At 32.6% G+C, this 21,000-nt stretch overlaps 1 protein-coding gene and 1 non-coding gene across 21 annotated transcripts in view; one reads left to right on the top strand and one right to left on the bottom strand.

The window, feature by feature from the left end:
• Vps13b (vacuolar protein sorting 13 homolog B) overlaps positions 1 to 21,000 on the bottom strand; it is a 734,817-nt gene that overhangs the window by 513,780 nt on the left and 200,037 nt on the right. The gene's annotated exons all lie outside the window — the stretch shown is intronic.
• Trnaa-agc lies at positions 12,681 to 12,753 on the top strand. The gene has a single exon. It is a non-coding gene; the product is annotated as a tRNA-Ala (tRNA).

The following is a 21,000-nucleotide window of genomic DNA, read 5'->3' as shown; positions in this document are numbered from 1 at the left end:
TAAGAATCCTATGATCAACTCAATACATACAGAAAAAGCATTCAAAAAATATAGCACCCCTTCATGTTCAAAACACTAGAAAAACTAGGGATAACAGGAACATTTCTCAACATAGTAAAAGCGATCTATGCTAAGCCCAAGGCCAACATCATTCTAAATGGAGAAAAATTGACAGTGGAACAAGACAGGGATGGACTGTTTCACCACTTCTGTTTAACACAGTTCTTCAAACTTTAGCCAGAGCAATTATACAGACAAAAGAAATTAAAGAGTTGAGGATAGGAAAAGAAGAACTCATACTATCAGTATTTGCAATGACATAATTTTATATACAGAGGATCCAAAAAATTCCACCATAAAACTTCTAGAACTAATAAATGAATTCAGCAAAGTAGCAAGATACAAAATCAACACCCATAAATCAAAGGCTTCTCTGAACATTAATGACAAATCCTCTGAAAGAGAAACTATGAAAATCACCCCATTTACAAGAGCCTCAAAAAAAAAAAAATTAAATACAATACTTGGGAATCAACTTAACAAAAAAGGTTAAAAGACCTGTACGGTGAAAACTACAGAATGTTAAAGAAAGAAACTAAAGAAGACCTTAGAAGATGGAAAGATCTACCTCATTCTTGGATAGGCAGAATTAATATTGTCAAAATGACTATACTACCAAAAGCACTGTACAAATTCAATGCAATTCCAATCAAACTCCCAATGACATTCCTCATAGAAATAGAAAAGACAGTCATGAAATTCATCTGAAAAAAAATAAGAGACCCAGAATAGCCAAAGCAATCCTTAGTAAGAACAGTGAAGCAGTTGGCATCACTATACCACGACCTTAAACTATACTGCAGAGCAATAGTGACAAAAACAGCATGGTATTAGCACCAAAACAGACTTGTAGACCAATGGTACAGAATAGAGGACACAGAGACTAACCCACATAAATACAGTTATCTCATATTAGACAAAGTAACTAAAAACATATATTGGAGAAAAGATAGTCTCTTCAACAAATGGGGCTGGGAAAACTGGAAATCCATACGAAGCAACATGAAATTAGGCCCCTATATCTCCCCATGCACAAAACTCAACTCAAAGTGGATCAAGCACTTAGGAATTAAACCAGAGACCTTGCGTCTAATGGAAGTAAAAATAGGCCCAAATCTCCATCATGTCAGATTTAGTGCCTGACTTCCTTAATAAGACTCCTATAGCACAAGAAATAAAATGAAGAATCAATAAATGGATAGATTCAAACTCGAAATCTTCTTCTCAGCAAAAGAAAGAATCAGTGAAGTGAATAGAGGGCCTACAGCTTGGGAGCAGATATTTACCACATGCACATCAGATAAAGCACTAATCTCTAAGATATATATAGAACTCAAAGATCTTGACACCAGAAAAAGAAATAACCCAATCAATAAGTTGGCCAAGGAAATGAACAGACACTTGTCAGAAGAAGATATACAATCAATCAAAAAATATATGAAAAAATGTTCAACATCTCTAACAATTAGAGAAATGCAAATCAAAAGTACTCTGAGATTTCATCTCACTCCAGTCAGAATGGCAACTATTAAGAATACAAACAACAATCAGTGTTGGCAAGGATGTGGGGAGAAAGGCACACTCATACATTGCTGGTGGGACTACACATTGGTGCAACCACTATGGAAAGCAGTATAGAGATTCCTTGGAAAACTGGGAATGGAATCACCATTTGACCCAGCTATCCCACTCCTGGGTTTATACCCAAAACAGCATACTACAGGGACGCAGCCACATCAATGTTTATAGCAAAACTTACAATAGCTAAATTGTGGAACCAATCTAGATACCCTTCAGTAGATGAATGGATAAAGAAAACATGGTATTTATATATGCACAATGGAATATTACTCAGCAATAAAAGAGAATAAAATCATGGCATTTGCAGGTAAATGAATGTAGCTGCAGAGCATTATGCTAAGTGATGTAAATGAATCCCCAAAACACAAACACAAATGCTGAATGTTTTCTCTGATATGTGGATACTTATCCATAATGGGGATGGTAGGTGGTACACAGGAGGAATGGAGGAACTTTAGATAGGGCAAAGGGAGGGGAAGGGAGGAGGCATGAGGGTAAGAAAGATGGTGGAATGAGATGGACATCATTACCCCAAGTACATGTATGAAGACACGAATGGTGTGTCTCTACTTTGTATACAACCAGAGACATGAAAAATTGTGCTCTATATGTGTACTATGAATTGAAAAGCATTCTGTCATGTATAACAAATTAGAATAAATAAATATTTTTAAAAAGATCCCTCTAAACCTTACAGTAAAAACACAGTATCATATTAAAATGGACACCCTATATGAATAATATTTCACTGAGGAAATATTCAGATAGCAAGTAACACATAAAAAATTAAATATACCATTTGTACTGCCATCGGGGAAATTCAGATTACTACAACAAGGAGATGATCGCTACAAATGCATCACAATGGTTAAAATAAACAGTAGTAATGACAATAGCAAATTATACTTTATGCTTTTAAAACTATGTCAAAATGACTCCTAATGTTATATATAACTAAGACGAACTAAAAATAAAAATAAACAAAAAGGCAATAACAAAATCAAGTGCTAGTGCATATATGAATAAATTGTAAAGTCACACACTGTTGGTTGTAATACAAAATGGTGGGGCCACTCAGAAAAACAGTTTGACAGTTTCTCTAAAAAGTAATATGTAACTACCATACAGCTCAGCAACTGCTCTCATGGGCATTAATCCCGGAGAAATGAAACACTGCGCTTACATAAAATCTTGTAAAGAAATGTTTAAAGCAGTTTTATTAATAGCAGCCCCAAACTAGGACACACACAACCTTCAACAGATAAATGATTTAAAAATAGCTGTGCTATAGCCACACCATGGAATACTATACAACAATAAAATGAACTACTAATAAATGCAACTTGTCAAGATTTACAGAAAATTACACTGAGAGAAAAAGTCATATACTATAAAATCCCTTCAATATGGTATATTCAGAATAGGGAAATCCACAGAGACATACAGTAGTTTAGAGGATACCAAATAATGAAAGAAAACAGGGATTCAATTACTTAAAATGTATGGATATTTTTATGTAATGGTAAAAGGTTTCAAAATTAAGAGATTTGCACACCACTATGAATACATGAAATACCAAAACACAGTAGACTTTTTTTTTTTTTTTTTGGTCTTGTCCTTGAAACACAGGGACACTATACCACTGAGCCACATCCCAGCCCTTTGTCTTTTTGAGAAAAAGCCTCACTAAATTTCCAAGACAGGCCTCGAACTTACATCCCCCTGCCTTGGCCTCCCAAGTTGCAAGGATTCCAGGCATGCACAATTGCACACTTGAATTTTACACTTTAAAATGGTTGACTATATGTTGTATGGATTTAAACCTTATAAGCACACAAGAGACAGAGACAGAGAGATGCAGGGGGGTAGGGGAGAGGGACTAACTTAAGAGAGGGAGAGAGGGAGGGAGGAAAAATCAATCACAGGTTTAAAAAGAAAACCTACTGGTTCAAGTATTTAAAGCCTAAAACAAAATGTAAAATATACCCATTTATTATCATTTCAATTTCCCTTTTCATTCATTTTTTGAGAGACAGAGAGTTTTTTAATATTTATTTTTTAGTTTTCAGTGGACACAACATCTTTATTTTATTTTTATGTGGTGCTGAGGATCGAACCCAGCGCCCCACGCATGCCAGGCGAGCCCTTTTCATTCATTTGTGAAAGAATGTTGTATGTTTAAACAATAAGGAGGTGCTTCTTCTTTCCACAGGTTGTACCAGAGAAAAATAAAGGATGGACTTGTATATGTAGGTGGAACCACTGCAAATCTTTATAGCCTAATACATTTTTTAATGCTTCATGGTGTTCCTTAACCAACAACAGAGCTATCCAAAAGAGGGTTAGCACACATTCCAAACTATTTCTAAGCATATAGATATAAACTATAATTTTAGAAAACAAAAGTTTAAAACTACAAAGAAATATTACTGAGGAAGTCCTTCAAAAATATTTCCAAAATCTTGAAAAGAGATTTTGGAAACTGGCATTTCCTTATCATTAACAAAGAAAAATTATAATAATTTCCCTGTGTCAACAAAAATAATTTTTCATAATCAAGTCAAAAATTTCATGGGCTACACATTACAGCGACAGTTATTACAATAATAGTCTATTAATCACCAAGACAAAAATCATTACTAAAATGTTTACAAGAATATGTTTTTCACTTCTTTATCTGGTCAAACCACTGGAAGCTAAGTCGTGTCTGTACAAAGCAATCATTTCACCTGCAGTTTTATATTTCTTTAAAGCCTCATATAAAAAGCACCTGCCTAAAGTGAGTAATGGAGTTTTATATTCATTGCACTTAGGAACAGTGTATGTAACCTATTCCGTTTTCCTCCCTTGTGGAATATATTTCAGCTTATATTGCACAACACATTACCGATGCATATAAAGACTCTCTGATCAGTCATTTGGACTGCCTTCAGCAACCTGCCTGACTTTTTTTTTTCCCCTGTCCTAAATAACTTATTCAATTTAAAAAGTCAAATGAAAAAAAAAAATGTTTTAATGATGGTGATCTTACTTTCTTAATAAATATATACACATTTATATGTATCGAGTTTATTTGGAATATAAATGCTGCTATATAACCCTTAAAATTTGTGCAGCTATAGTAGAAAACTAGCTGAAAATTTCATTTAGAGAAATAAAAAAGATAAGTTCATGTGATATATTTTGTGTCTGTTTTCTCTCATGAGCAACTATAACTTAAATATTAGCGTAACCACACCAGCAACAAAGGCTAAGCTCATGTTGACCCATGAAAGGGCCTGGACATAAGGGAAACTATTATTAAAACTAGATTAACCTCACATCTGCCACAACCCCAATATATTTTTAACACACTGATAACCGAGCCATTGCCAAAACTCCCTCAAACAGAAACAAAGGCAAAATTTTAAAAGATGGTAAAATGTTGCATGCTGTTTTGTATGTCAGATAGATCTAAAAAATAAGTTAGGCCAATGAAGATTAAAGGGAATTACAGAAATAGGGAAACCATTAGGAGATTTCTTATAATTATGAAATGACAACGTGGCAATTACTCTAAAATGTTATAACATCTATTCTAATGTATTAAAAAGGAATGAGATTATTTAAAATGTGGGTGTGTGTGTGTGTGTGTGTGTGTGTACATGCAAGACAAAAGCTCCACACTTGCAAAGTCCCTTGTAGGTACCCTCATAAGATAACCTAAGGCCAGTAGCTAGTATCAAGTAACAAACAATAACTTATATCTAACCAGGCAAAGTTAACTATAGTAGGTATTGAAGAATTCAAAGAAGTATAAAATACAATATCTGCCTTCAATAGCTCAAAATTCATTAAGCAAGTAGTGAAACAACAAGCAAAAATCTAGCTAATTGACCAATGGATTACATCAAGAACACAAAATCTAGACACGTGCAAAGTCATGATCATCCAAAATCATAATCTAAAAGTAGGGGCCAACAAACATGTTTTTCTTTCTTTTTTTTTTTTTTTTTGTAAAGGTGTATATAGAAATTTTTGGTTTAAGAGATATAAACTCTGTTATACGTTTTCAACTCTACGGCTGTAATGAGACCCTGCAAAACAGTCAAGTCTTGTGCTCTTGAACCCACTGACTGTGGGTGTAAAAATAAAGAGAAATCATGACAGGACAGTCTGGAGACCAAGAGGAATGTATCTATAAAATAATCTGACATTAAAAGTCAATTGGATGGGGCTGGGGATGTGGCTCAAGCGGTAGCACGCTCGCCTGGCATGCGTGCGGCCCGGGTTCGATCCTCAGCACCATATACAAAACCAAGATGTTGTGTCCGCCAAAAAAAAAAAAAATTAGAATAAATAAATATTAAAATTCTCTCTCTCTCTCTCTCTCTCTTTAAAAAAAAAAAAAAAAGTCAATTGGAGGGGATGGAGATGTGGATCAATAGTTAAAACTTTTGCATGAGCACTGGAAAAAAATGTGTGTGGGGGGAGGGTATTTGCAGTCATTTGTGGTGACACACAGTGATTCAGGAGGCTAAGGCAGGAGGATAACAAGTTCAAAGACGGCCTCAGCAATGTAGTGAGGCCCTAAGCAACACAGTGAGACTCTGTCTCAAAATAGAAAAATTAAAAGAGCTGGGGATGTGGCTCAGTGGTTAAACACCCATGGGTTCAATCATCGGTACAAAAAAAAAAAAAAAGTCACGTGTATCTGAAATATAATTTCTTATTATTAGGTAAGCTGAAATAAGAGAAATTAAAATACATACATAATTTTGTCTATGCTTGCAAAAAAATCACATTTGTTCTCATTTCCAAAGTCAAGATATTTATCAAGGAATAATTGCTTATTATGAAACAAACTCCACAAAGTGGACTATAAAATTTACAGAACCAATTATAACTTCATTCTGCTTAGTTACTGAGTTCTTACGGTGCTTAAATCACAGTAACAAATGCTTAGAAAGAAAGAAGGAACACCACAAAAATATTCAAATTCAAGCAGAAAATGGCTAAACTTTATTGAATCTTGTTAAGTAAGTACACCAGGAAAAATACTTTATATGATATGATCTTTTCAAAATAAAATACAACGACATGACATAATAGCTCTATCAGTACTGAAAAACTGAGGATTTGAGAGGTTAGGCAAATTATCCCAAGTCACACAATATAATTGAACTGGACTTGAATAAGATTTCACACTGAAGACTACATTTTTAAACACTGTCATAAAGATTAAAAATAATTACAATATGAAATTGGGAAACAAGAAAGAAAAGCATTAAGAGAATGAGACAATAGTCATGTTCACTTAATAGCTGTTTGTATCACAAACATGAGCTCTGGTAGATAATAACAGGGCTATTATGTACTTCTTATACACCACATACATATACATGAACATGCATGAGTACATATATTATAAATATTGAAATATATGTACACATGTGCATGTACCTCTTGAGTACTCTATTATGATATACTCATAAAGCTAATGTAATATGGTCCTTTATCATGTTTTGTTTAGTGAATAAGCACATATTTGGCCTAATAGTGAAAAGTAACACTCAGCTGATTCAGGCTCTCATAGCATTGTTTATCAATTTTGAGATTTACTGACAAATGAATATTCTTACTGCTATTATGGAACAATCTTCTAAAATATAACTGTTTTACAGAAAGATTCAGTTATCTTTCAATGTCATCTTCCAACAACTCCATGAAAAAAAAATGGGAGGATAAGTTTTTTTAAATACAAAGACTCTGGAAATTTCTTATAAGATTTTTCATTGTGAAACCATAGTAGATTCTCATGTGCTACAAATTATGATATATCTGAAATGAAATATGCTACTTTTAAAATCTACATTAATAAAGTTTCAAGAGAAACACTAAATAATATTTGACAAAAGCAAACTCCAACATCTACAAATTAATAATTAACTCTTACAGTCAAAACATTTGCCATAAAAACTGTGCTGACTATTCAAATTTGTTTTTAATAACAGTAATTCTTAATGCAACTTGAAACATTTATAATCTCATAACTTTCAAAGAATTGTTTTATTAACTGGCTTAATTTGTGAGAAAATAGCTTATATGAATGCCAGTTGTACTTCTTTGGAAAGACAAATGTAAACCTATTTAGTGATCTGATTTTCTCTTTCATCTTGTCTCCAGTTTCTGTGTAGATTTGTAATGTTCATTGTTTCCAATTTTAACAAATCACCTAATGGCAGAAAGGAAAATATGTTAACCTTGGAATTATTTGCAGTTGGTGAAATCCCTTTTGTCTGGCCCATACAGGGCCTGCAATCTGTTTTAAACACAGATTGTCTGTCTTTCGTCTGACAGCCACCAAGCTGCACAAATTACTTTCTGCCTGTTCACCTGTTTGCAGCTGCGTCTGTAAGCTAAAGATTCTGCAGTTTGACTTGAGCAACCACTTCAGGATTGATGACATGTGCTGCTGATAAAGTGAGCAATTTGAAGAAATTACTGGCTATAGTTATTGAAAGACATCTGGGCATGAGCTGAGAACTAGAAGCCTTCAATCATGTGCTTGCAACCTGCAGTGGCGGCAGTAGTGTTTGAAGTGATACCCTACTAAAGGCAGTTGGCCTTGGCACTAAATAACCAAGCAATATATGGAACGTAATCTCTCAAATGAGTAATAAAAGGTTCTTTTAGCTGTAAAAATTTAAAGTTTGGTCCTTTCATTAAAATAATCTTTAGGAAATAACATAAGGCAAAAATTAAGCTTCCCTGTTTCCATCTTTTTCTGAGTTAACTTTATGTATATATATCTTATTTCCTATGTAATGAACTATGGAAAACTATTAAATCTACTGATGTAAAGAAACAGTCAACCTTCACTGAATATATACTGCATGCTCCAAACTCTGACCCTAGAAGAACTTTTTGTCCATTACCTTAGTACTCACACCAATATTAAACTGGAATTAATATTCCCTTTATCTGGTAGAAAAATTTAACTAAATCTCCAAGAAACTAATGTCACACACCACAAGGAACAAGACTTAGGTTTGGTGTATCCTGAGTGAATTCATTTAACTACACTCCCTTTCTGTCCTGTTTTGCAATTTTCTGGTTACTTGATGTGCCTTTGTTGTATGACAAACTATACATTTTGTCAGAAACATTCTATCCCTCAAGTCAGCCATTAAGAGATGTGGATTCTAGTCCATTTTTCTGTCTCATTATACAAACCTATTCAAAATCAAACTGTCAACACGAATTGAGAAGCCTGAGTCAGTCAAAATTCACACTTCTAAGGCTACAGAAAATGCTAAAAGCTCAGACTCTTACCACATTTGCTGAAATCCAAAGATAGTAAGAGTTCAAGTAAAAATTATGTCTAAAATATTGGCAAATATACATCTCTTTTATGATAAAAAATACACTACTAATGAAGAAAAAGGAATCATGCCTACTAAAATGCTATTCAAATAAAGTCTTTTAAAAATATTTACAAGTTTGATGTTATCAATAAAAATAATAATTACAAAACTGTATAAAACATTACTGAAATATAACATAAGGAAGTATAATAAAAGAGTTCTATAAGTATGAAGTCAAAACAAAATTATAATTTACATCAATATGAGAAAAAGAGGCAATTGTTATATATTTAGGTCTAAGTATGTGAAACACAAATTAAATGTGTTTCAAATGCAAAACTGGATATAACATTATAGGACAACATATTTTATGCTATCATTTAATTTTTCTAATATAAAAATGAATATGATCTTGGATAAGTACTGGAATTCCTTCTCTCTACTTGTAAATACTGATAAATCAGTATGGATAAAATACAAGGTAAATACCACAAAAAACTATAAGTACATCAAAAACAACTAACTATTCAGAGCACTAATTTTCATTATGCAATACCTAAAAATTCTTAATTTGTATACATATTTCAAATATATTTAAAGGTAACGCTTTTTTAAATGACTCAATTGAAATATACCTGTTAATATTAGAAACCAACTTGGTACTGAAAAAATTAAAATTAGCTGGTAGGTTAATGTAGTTCTTAGGGAAAATGACTACCAAACACAAATCAAAAAGATTTTCAAATTTAAATCTCCTGTCAAGTAGCAGACATGAAGTATCTAATTTGCAAATATTAATTAGAGGATCAATTTTCCTACTGTCATAATTTTTTGTTTAGGGTGGATACGCTAAATAGATTTGTTCATTTAGTTAGAGAGGATATGTTAAAAGGAAAAAAAATTGCTTTTTCAAAAGTTATTTTGACTATATGGATTTTCCATGATTTTTATGTTGGTCTTAAATATTACATAGACTTAAAAAATATTATTCCTGGTATTTATAAATACTAGAATCTCTTTTAGAAAAATGTAAATACATTGATGAGACTACCAAAAATGCACCATCATTTCAATTTTCTAAAAATAAGAATACTTTAAAAAATAGAAAAGCCAAAGCCTTCAAGCTAAGTAGCTATATAAACTTGACTTTCACATTTCAGTATTCATAAATTGTATTCAACACAGAACGAACTCTAGTCACAAAAGAGGATATATATCATTTGTGATGATAAAGAAAACTATTTATGTAATAATATAGCAAAATATTTGTACACACAATAAAAACAGGTAAGAAATAACATCTATGTCACTATCCTCTTCCCTAATCATGAGTTCATATTTTTAATAGCAGCTTTTATTTTTAAAGACCTTGGTCATGAGAACATTCATACCACTTCATAACTTTGACAGAAAGTACGTATAAAAAGATTAGACTTTATTTGGTATAAAATCATTTGGCAGTTTTACATCTGTGCATGCAACATAAATACACCAGCTGGCATCTCAAGCACACACACATATGGACTTCAAAACAGAAACTTCCTTATTTGCAGCACTGCCAGGGTAATTTTGTATCCTCTGCATACTACAGCTATTTGTCAGGCCCCTGCAGGTGTGCACTGCACATAAACACACAGCTGTAGTCCAGCAAGCCAAGTGTTCCATCAAACACATAAAGGGAAACCTCAGCATTTGGATTAGTCATCCCCACAACAGGTCCAGGGAGAACAATATGGGTTAGTATTTTTGGAAGAAGCATGGATGGGAAATTTATGATTATACTAGTATTACCAAATAACTAGAGGATTGTGTCATTTTTAAAGTAACGCCTACTTATATTAACTTTTTGTTAGAATAGCTGGAGAAAATTAAAGTTTGTTTTCAAGTTTTAAATACACAATATGTTTTATGTATAAACTAACTGCAAAACATGAAAAGGCTTTCGAATTTGTGTTTAGCTTTTGGATGCTGTCACAATCACATGTCTTGGCTGTAATATTTACAAATCAAAATTAGTATATCTTGAAACTCTTAACCAGTTCTATATTATCCTGTATGATATTTATAATTCAATGTGATATTTATATGCACTTAATGTGAACATCTAAATGCAAGCTAGTTTAGCCAAAAATTATATACTAGACAACAAATAACTATGTAGAATCACAGACTATATTGAATTATAAAAACTATAAAAATTTTTGGCTCTAAAATATGATATAATGGTACATTAGCCTAAAAACAGCTAGGGAAATACATGAAAATATAAGCACATGGTCATTTTATAATCATGTGAAAGCCTCCAATCCAATTTAATGTGATCTTATTAATATTCCTTAAAATACCTGGTAAGCACTTCAGGGAGTTGATAATTAGGACTACTTTAATTACATTTCCCCCAAAAATACTGAATCCACCTGGAAGTTGACAAAACATGAAAGATAACTTAGAAAATGAGCTTCAATGTATTATGCCTAATGTACTAAACTTCAGTGAACTTCAGGTCAAAGAGTTGGTAATCAAGAAACAGCAGTCTCTGACATCAGGGAATTCATGTTTTCTCATATCTGGAATATACAAAGGTACTTAAAAATTATGTTACTCTAATACAAATCTCACCTTTCTACATGAAACCTAACTTTATTAAGTACTACTTTAACTGGGTCAGAAAATATCATGTAAAGGAGAAAAAGAGAAAGTAAATAAGGAGAAAAGACTGAAAGGTTTATAATTATTGAATTAAATTTTCTTCAGAGAAAAGACTGAAAGGTTTACAATTATTGAATTAAATTAAAGTAACTATCTCAGATCTTTTTTATGGTTTTGTCTAACTCATAAATAGGAAATACTTAAATTCAACCTAAATTCTACATTACAGATATGTCCCTCAGATGTGATTCAAAGATCTTTAAGCTTCCTGATAGCTTTAAATATTTCAGGTTAGATCTGACCAGATTCTTAACCTCAGAACTTCAAGTGACACTGCCTCAAACATTTATATCATTGTTCTTTGGCTAAAAATACTGTCATCTAGAAAAATGTCAAATGATAAAGATCAAGAGAATATCTTGTTCCTTAATTTCTACAATAAAATACATTTAGAACAAATTTTAATGTTCCAGTTATTTATCACTGTGGAATTTGGTGACTTATAACAACCTATTTTTATCTCTCTTAACAGTTCATGGATTTTCTGTACTTATCCAGATGGTTCTTCTTTGGGTCTCCCTCATGAAGCTGCCATCAGATGTAGGTTGTGCCTAGAATCATCTGAAGTATAAACTGAGTTAGATACCAAAGATGATTATGTAACTCACATGTGGAATGACTGGAACAGGTGAGGGCAGGGTAGGCATCTATCTCTCCTTCCCAATGTTAGCCTTTCTATATGGTTAGTTCTGGCTTCCTCACACCAATGTGGTAGCAGAGACAAGGACTTCATACATGGTTGCTGGATCTTCCCAGAGCACATCATCAAAGTGATCCCAGCAAAACTTGCAAGGTGTCTTAAACTCTAGCTTTAGAAGTCAAAAACTAGCAATTTTACTGGCAATCTACTGATCAAAAGCCATCCCAGACAGCAGAAGGGTCTGCAGAAAGGAATAGATACTGGGAAGCCTGATGGCTATTTTTGAGGCTAGCTAACTCTCTATAACAATAAAACCATTAAAAAAAATTCTATTTTGTGGGGGCTGGGGTTGTGGCTCAGTGGTAGAGCGCTCGCCTAGCACGTGTGAGGCCCTGAGTTCGATTCTCAGCACCACATAAAAATCAATCAATAAAATGAAGGTATTGTGTCCAACTACAACTAAAAAATAAATTTTAAAAAATCTATTTTTGGCTAACAATTAACCTGTTAATGATTCATTATTTTAATTCTGCAATTCTGTTACTTATTGATAATATTTATTTACACAGGTTTGACTGTAATTACAATGATACATTAACATTGTACTTTCTGGACTGCATTATAAATTTTACCAAGGTTTCAGTTGCTCTAAGCAAACAAAATAGGAAAAACAAATCTACATTTAAAACTTTAGAGACTTAAAGAAAGAATGCCTATAAATTATGAATTTGAAATCACAAAGTCTTGTGAAGTAAAAATAAATTTTAGCAGCTTATAACAAATCGATGTAATAAAATCCAAAAGGAACACATAAACAAATAGAAAAAGAAGCTTCACTTTATCACATTATTGTGTTTTAGTGACAGATTTAGGAATTATTTTTATTTCATTCTACACATTTTCTAATAATTACCATATCACACAACCCACATTTATTATAAAGTTATATGAAATGTTATAATTTTTGATAAAGGAAATATGAGTAGTAATAAAAAGTGGAAACACACTAAATGTTTATTAAGAGAATAGCTAAATAAATAATGGTACTGTATACTATGGAACTGTATGCTGCTTTTTTTAATATTTATTTTTTAGTTATAGTTGGACACAATACCTTTATTTTATTTATTTATTTTTATGTGGTGCTGAGGATCGAACCCAGGACCTCACACGTGCTAGGTGAGCACTCTCCCACATAGCCACAATCCCAGCCCCTGTATGCCGCTTTTAAGAAAAGGTAATTATATTTGTAATAATATGCTAGACTAATAACCATAAATGGTATTAAGTGAAAAAAGCAAGTTCTAGAATATGCATACAATCTCACCAAAAAACTTAAAAGATAAAAAGCAAAGTCAATGCTTAAGCTCTATATCTTTTATAAGTAAAATATAATCAAAAAATAAACAAAATTAAAAAGGTCATTCTCTTACAAAGTCAGTTAGGGAAATATATTACCATTTTACAAAATCTTTTAACTAATCTTAAAAAACAAAACAGTTTGCTAAAATTGTTAGCTCTGGTGTATTATCATATCAAATATCAAAGTGTGTAAAAATAAATGCCAATTATTAAGGATAATTATTATTAACACTGCTGATCATTTCTGACATTTATACTAATATTGTTGATAATTATTCTCCCATCAACTATAAACAAAAATGTTTATTACATAGCATATCTGCAAAGGTGGGTAACAAAGAGGGTAAGTATAAAGTAATTTGACTGATTTTATCAATTAATATGTAAAACCGTATGTTCAAATAAATAAATTAAGCATACTCAAAATGCATGATGGAATGTATATAATCGTTCAGAAGAACTTCAGGTTTATATAAAACATCAGTTCTACCCCTGAATTGCTAGGAGAGCAAGAGTCAATCATTAGTAGAAAAATCACCTAGGATGGATCTCATCTATAAAACAAGACTGTGAGAGCCTATTTTAGCATATATTCCCAAGTAATTCTTACACAGATCAAAGTTGGAAATGGTTTCTCATGTTATTTAGCTAAACCAAAAAAATGCCTTCCTTCCTCAGAAGAATTCTTTGGAGCAGAAAGAGGTGTAATTGAATGATCCTTACCAGAGAACACAGAATATGTAAAATATACTCTGATCATTGAATAGAATAAATTATTCTAGAGCAAAAACTACCAAAATAGTATATTATGTGTTTTATATATAATGCTATTCATTTTCAAAATACCCAGTTAATGTCTTAAAATGTTTTCACTATGAAATGAAAAAAAGATAAACTGGCTAATAACTATCAGCATTAATATGAAGCATCAGAAAATTTTAGACTATTCATATGAAATTAATTTCTTATGAAATTTTTATTTTACCAACATAAATTTTATTATATTCTAACATCCTTCAACCTTTTTATTCAACTAAAAACAGTGCCAAAATACAGGAGAAAAAGCTTTTGCCAAAATGGAGCCTATTTTTACCAGCCACTAGATATAGATTAACTCATCCTTCAAAACCAAGTTTAAATATCATCTTTCACCTACCTCACCTTGCCTCATGGCAACTTGTTCTCCCCTGTCCCCACTAGGCTGAACTGAGAAGTAATATAATACCAAAACTTAGAACCAGAATCTATTACTTCAAAACATATTTTATTTTGTACTTACTGACCAGACATTATCTTTTCCTACAAAACCTACCTTACACTAACTTAGAGAAATTGATAATTAAATAAAACAACATAATAACATGACAAATTCTATAAGGGAGGTACAAGGTGTTTTAAAATTATATAAAAAGGGCACCCTAGCCTCATCTAGAAATCTAATGCCCAAGCACTAAAATAAAGTAAACCAGAGAATGGGATGATAATAGAATTACTCAGAGTACTCCAGGCAATAAGAAAGCATGACTCCCTAATCTGAGGAACAAGGTAGGACTGTCTACAGAAACTGTTACAGAAGTTTAGTAGGAGAAAAGCCTATGGGGATGAGGGGTGAGAGAGATAAAAAATGAAACAGAAGAACTAGCGGCCATATTTATTTTGTACTTACTGACCAGACATCATGTAAGGAGTTTGGCATTGCTAACTAAAAATATGATCACCCAAAACTGAACACTGTAGTCAGTTGGGAAAAGAAATGCTTCCCCTAATAATTCCATATCCCTATGGGATGGCTTATTGTCCAAAAAACTTGTGTGACTTTTTTCTGTTTGACTCATGACTTTTTTGTTGTTGTTTTTCTTTGCTTGTGGTTCCAGGGAACACACTCAGGACCTCACACATCCTCGATGAGCCCTCTACCATTAAGCTAAATTTCCCATCTCAGGTCAGGATTTTTTTTTTTTTTAATATTTATGTAGTTGTAGATGAACACACAGTATTTTTATTTATTTTTATGTGGTGCTGAGGATTGAACCCAGTGCCTCACACATGTGAGGCAAGCATTTTACCACTGAGCTAGTTCCTCAGCCCCAGGTCAGGATTTTTTATTAAATATTTCCCTATTCACATCTCATTCCTCACTGACAATGTGTTTTCATGGACTATTTTCATTTTTACTGAAATATTTTCTTTTCCTCTACCATATTCTCTTGGTCACTTGCTCTTCCATTGTAATCACAAAAAGCTTCAATTGTTACCCTTGCATTGACAAAATATTGAAATATTGACAGAATTTTAAAATTATATACTCTTATATTTTCGTAGTGGTTTTTGAAGTTTTTAATCAATATTTTAGTGAGTTTTTTCACTGCTGTGACCAAAAGATTTGACAATAACAATTAGTGGAGGAAAAGTTTATTTAGGAACTCACTGTCTCAGTTCACAGATGGCCAACTCTCTTCCTTGGAACCCAAGGTAAGGCAGAACATTATGGTGAAAGACCATGATGGAAGAAAGCAGTTAAGGACATAGAACCAAAAGTCATGAAAGCTAGAACTTCCATCAACATGGACAAAATATAAACCACAAAGGCACATACCCAATGATCCACCTCCTTCAGCCACACTCTACCTGCCTAAAGAAACAACACAGTTAGTCCCTATCAAGGGATTAATGCACTGGTTAGGTTAATATTCTCAAAACCCAATAATTTCATATCTAAACTTTCTTGCATTGTCTCACACATGAGCTTTTAGGGTTTACCTCATATGTAAAACATATAAATGCAAACACTGAACATCAAGTATCTCATTTACTCCACAACCTAAAATGTGGTTACACAAATGGAATTTTTTAGGCTACCCTACATCTATCTAAGACAGTCCTATGAAATCGTAAGAGGTTCAGAATATTGAACACATTACATAAGCAGAGCCTCTTTCCTTTCCATTTTGCACTGTCTTCTTTTAAAAATTCAGGCTATTTTATAGGATGAACATGAAAAGATATGATGTTTATTGCTGAGTATAGCTAGAAACATATCTTTCTAATTCATCTGTCCTATACTTCAGCAAATACCATTAAAAAGCTATGAAGTAATACCAATTCAGTTTCATATTTATGTCAGTAAGATTTCAGAAGTTCCACTGAACTGATAGTAACAAATGAATTATATGATAAAACTATCATTAAAGAAAAATCCACAAGAACTATTTTTAGACCTTACATAACACCAACATGACATTCAGCCAATGAAAGTGGGTAGAAACAGTAGTGTTTTGAAGCATTTGCCAGTAAATGCAACAGTGATTTGCCACGACAGGGATACACAACATATAAGACCACAGTTAATTAAAATGAACCAGTTCTTGCATTACTAAAATGTGTTCAATGTGACTTACTTGGATACTACACAATCTCTGTCCCCACCTGTAGTAAATACTACTTTTTCACCTATTTTTGATGAAATCAGTAAGTGCTTATCATTGTCTTCTATTATTGAAAAAAAATAGAAGTTTATTTCCATATCACCCTCTGTTTCACAGTATATGGTTGTTGACATTTTGGTTTTGGTGCTAAGGATTGAACATAGGGCCTTGTACATGCTAGCACATACTCAATCACTGAGTTATACCCCAGCTTCATAGTATGTGATTCTAATTGTTCTATCTTATGAAAGAATTTATACCAAATATTGCATGCATTTATTTAAAGGAAAAACAAAATAACAAAGAAAATATTTCACATGGCAATATTTCTCTGTATATAAATTATATTGAAAGGTATTTCAGTTTCATTTGTTTAATGTGGATTTGATATAATGCATTACTCAGTTAAAAGGAAAAATATTTTGCAGTAGTTCAGACTGTACATGTTGAAACTTATAAGAAATCCTTCCAATTTTATATTTAATATGTATGTAGTCTTTTGAATTATTGATTAAAATAGAAACTGGCCTCCAAAATATGTTAGGATGAAAATTCAGGATTTTGCATTTCTCTCTTCCAAACTTACCCAACATTCTGAAAAATTTGGATAAATTAATAAATACGGCAGACACACAGAATAAAAAAGATTTTTACTACTTTCTACCATATTAAAAATATTGCATATTACTCAAGCTGTGACAAAAGCAAAATATCATCATGGAATAAATTTCTGGAATATAAGAGTATAAATACAGAAGCTCACTGAAAAGTAGCCTTTACTAAATATTTGAAGAATTGATTTTATATGACAGTATAGTTCACAAAGAAGTTCTCACCTCCTAAAAGCCGGTATCTTATTTCTAGGTTACATTACTTCTTCCATAAAGTATTACTTCTTGAGTCTCCAAACCTACAATACTAAAATAGATGCTCAATTCCAACTGAAGATGATGGGGGAATAAGATGCTTTTTGTCTAGCATTGTTGATACTGATGTTTCTAGCAAATTATTACATTTTCCACCTACAATAATTGACTAATTAAAAATATGTACAAAGTGGTTGTAAGGCATTCTTGTAAGCCTGTAATTGTAAGAAATAAGAATTATAGGATGGCGCTGGGGTTGTGGCTCAGTGGTAGAGCACTTGCCTTACATGTGTGAGGCTCTGGGTTCGATTCTCAGCACCACATACAAATAAATGAATAAAATAAAGACCCATCAACAACTAAAAAAAAAAAAAAATATTTAAAAAATAGGATGTGCTCAAAACACCTCATTTTTCTCTAGCACTTTCTTCCTTTCATATTCTCCATATTTTTGTCATAGGTGATTCATATATTAATTTCTTAGATATTATTACTCACAAAAATTCTGTTATTTGCATTTAATTCAGTCTCACAAGTTGGGAAAAATTCCTGAATGAGGGCTGGGGTTGTGACTCAGTTGTGGAGCACTTGCCTAGCATGCATGAGGCACTAAGTTCAATTCTTGGCACTGCCTATAAATAAATAAAACATCCATCAGCAACTTAAAAAAAATGTTTTAATTCCTAAATGACCTTATATTGAGAGACTTGTGGCAAAATTAAATAACTAGAAAATAAATACAGCCTTTTAAAGATTTATTAATGCTAGTAAATTAAACAATTCTATTAATTATATGAAGAATAAAGATTTAACCTAATCTCTAAAATGTCTTATTGTTATTTAAATGTTTAAGAACATTGTCTGTTTATATGTGTGTACCGGGTATTGAACCCTGGGTACTTAACCACTGAGCCACATTCCTAACCCATTTTTTATATTTTATTTTGAGACAGGGTCTGACTGAGTTGCTGAGTGTCTAGCTAAGTTGCTAAGGCTAGCTTTGAACTCACAATCTTCCTGCCTCAGTCTCCTGAGTTGCTGGGATTATAGGTGTGCTCCACAAATTACAAAGACCTTCATAAGGTTACCTAGGTACTTGGTTAATATTTTTGTTAACTATTTTTATCTAATCTTTAAACTTTTGAAATAATAATTAGTTTTGTACATGAAATGAACAGTGTGTACAACCAATAATAATTGTATTGTTTTATTCTTGTAACAATAAATATTGGACAGAATTTCACCACACACAGTCCATGAGGAAATATTCATTTTTTGTTAGATTTCGAATGCTTATCTTGGCTGGTGGTGCCTATAATCTCAGGCTTGGGAGACCAAGAGTCAATTCCCAGTTTAAAAAAAAAAAAAAAAAGAGGGCTAGGGCTGTAATTCAGTGGCAGAGCACTTGCCTTGTATGTGGGAGGCACTGAGTTTGATCCTTAGCACCACATAAAAATAAACACATAAAATAAAGGCATGCTGTGCATCTACAACTACAAAAAAAATTAAATAAAAAAAGAATGGTTACCTGTAAGTAGTTAAAGGTAAATATGAAGACACAAACAATAAATCTAATTGGCATGTCTCTATTAGAAAAGTGATGCTAAGCCCTTAGATATGATGAAAAGCATTTTCACAAACAAATTCAAGAATGCCAGAAATGAAACTAAAGTGACTATTCTGCTAAAAAATAAAAACAATATTAAAAGTAGCCAGCAAAACTAGGTACAGTGGTACACGCCTATAGTCCCTGCTACTCGGAAAACTGAAGTAGGAGAACCACTTGAGCACAGGAGTTAAAAACTACCTTAAGCTGAACTAAGTAAGACCCTGTCTCAAAACACAAAAATAAAAAAATAATAAAAACACCAACAATTGCCATTTATAGAAAAGTCACAATACACCAGGCATTCTATATTATTTCACATTACTTCCCACTATGGGCCTATGTACTAAGTAACTACTGGTGTTCCAATTTTATAGAGGAGAAAACCAAATGCTAAAGCAGTAGAGAGATCTGACTAAATCACATGGTTGATAAATGATGAGGCTGAGGTTCATAAATGGGCACTAAGAAGACACTTCTTAAAGCTGGAACCTAATTTCCAAGAAACAATACACGTTTAAATAAGTCAAGATAACTAAAATTATTCTCAATTAGATAAGTCAATATTATGGTGGGATAGAATTCAAAAATTTTCTATGGGAAAGGAAAAATTCCTGACCCCAGGTAGTGGAAGCAGGGGAAGAACTCCACCCCACTCATTGTAGGACATCTGGGGTCTTAAAATTTCATGGTGAACTACACCAGAGAGCTGCATGGATCTGCTGCGGAACTAGTTAAACCTTAAATGTTCTCAACACATTCACATGAAGAGTTTCAAATGCCTAAATAAAATTCCTACACAAATGTTTACTTCCTTTTTTTCAGACCTAAGAATGGGGCAAAAAAATATATAAAGTACTATAAGATAAAAATTAATATGGCTCTTCTAATTGGGTAAAGAACAATTATTAAAAATTAATAGAACTGATAAATGAGTTACTATAGAAATAAAGTAAATCGGTCAAATAAAGTCTGACAACGGAATTGACATACATGTTGTGTTAGTCAGTTCTTTGTCTCTGTGACCAAAATCCCTAACAAGAACAACTTTGAGAAGAACAACTTTATTTTGAGCTCATCATTGCAGGATTTCAGTCCAGGGTGGGCCAACTCCATAGCTCTGGGCCAAAGGTGAAGCAGAACATTTTGACAGAAGAAAGGGACTCACCTCATGGCAACCAAGAAGCAGAGAGAAAAGGGAAGGGGCAAAGAGAAGATGAACCCTTCTAGCACACACTTCCAGTGAAACCATCCCCTCCGGCTATGCCCCATCTTCTACAATTATTACCCAGTTCATTCAAAGTAGGAAGGACTGATTAGATTATAGCTCTCATGATCTGATCATTTTGCTCTTGAACATTCCTGCATTAACATAGGAGCTTTTTTTTTGGGGGGGGGGGGGCCT

This window comes from Marmota marmota, unplaced genomic scaffold (genome assembly GCF_001458135.2).
Source record: "Marmota marmota marmota unplaced genomic scaffold, marMar, whole genome shotgun sequence".
Classification (NCBI taxonomy): domain Eukaryota; kingdom Metazoa; phylum Chordata; class Mammalia; order Rodentia; family Sciuridae; genus Marmota; species Marmota marmota.
This window is presented reverse-complemented; position numbering and strand designations above follow the sequence as displayed.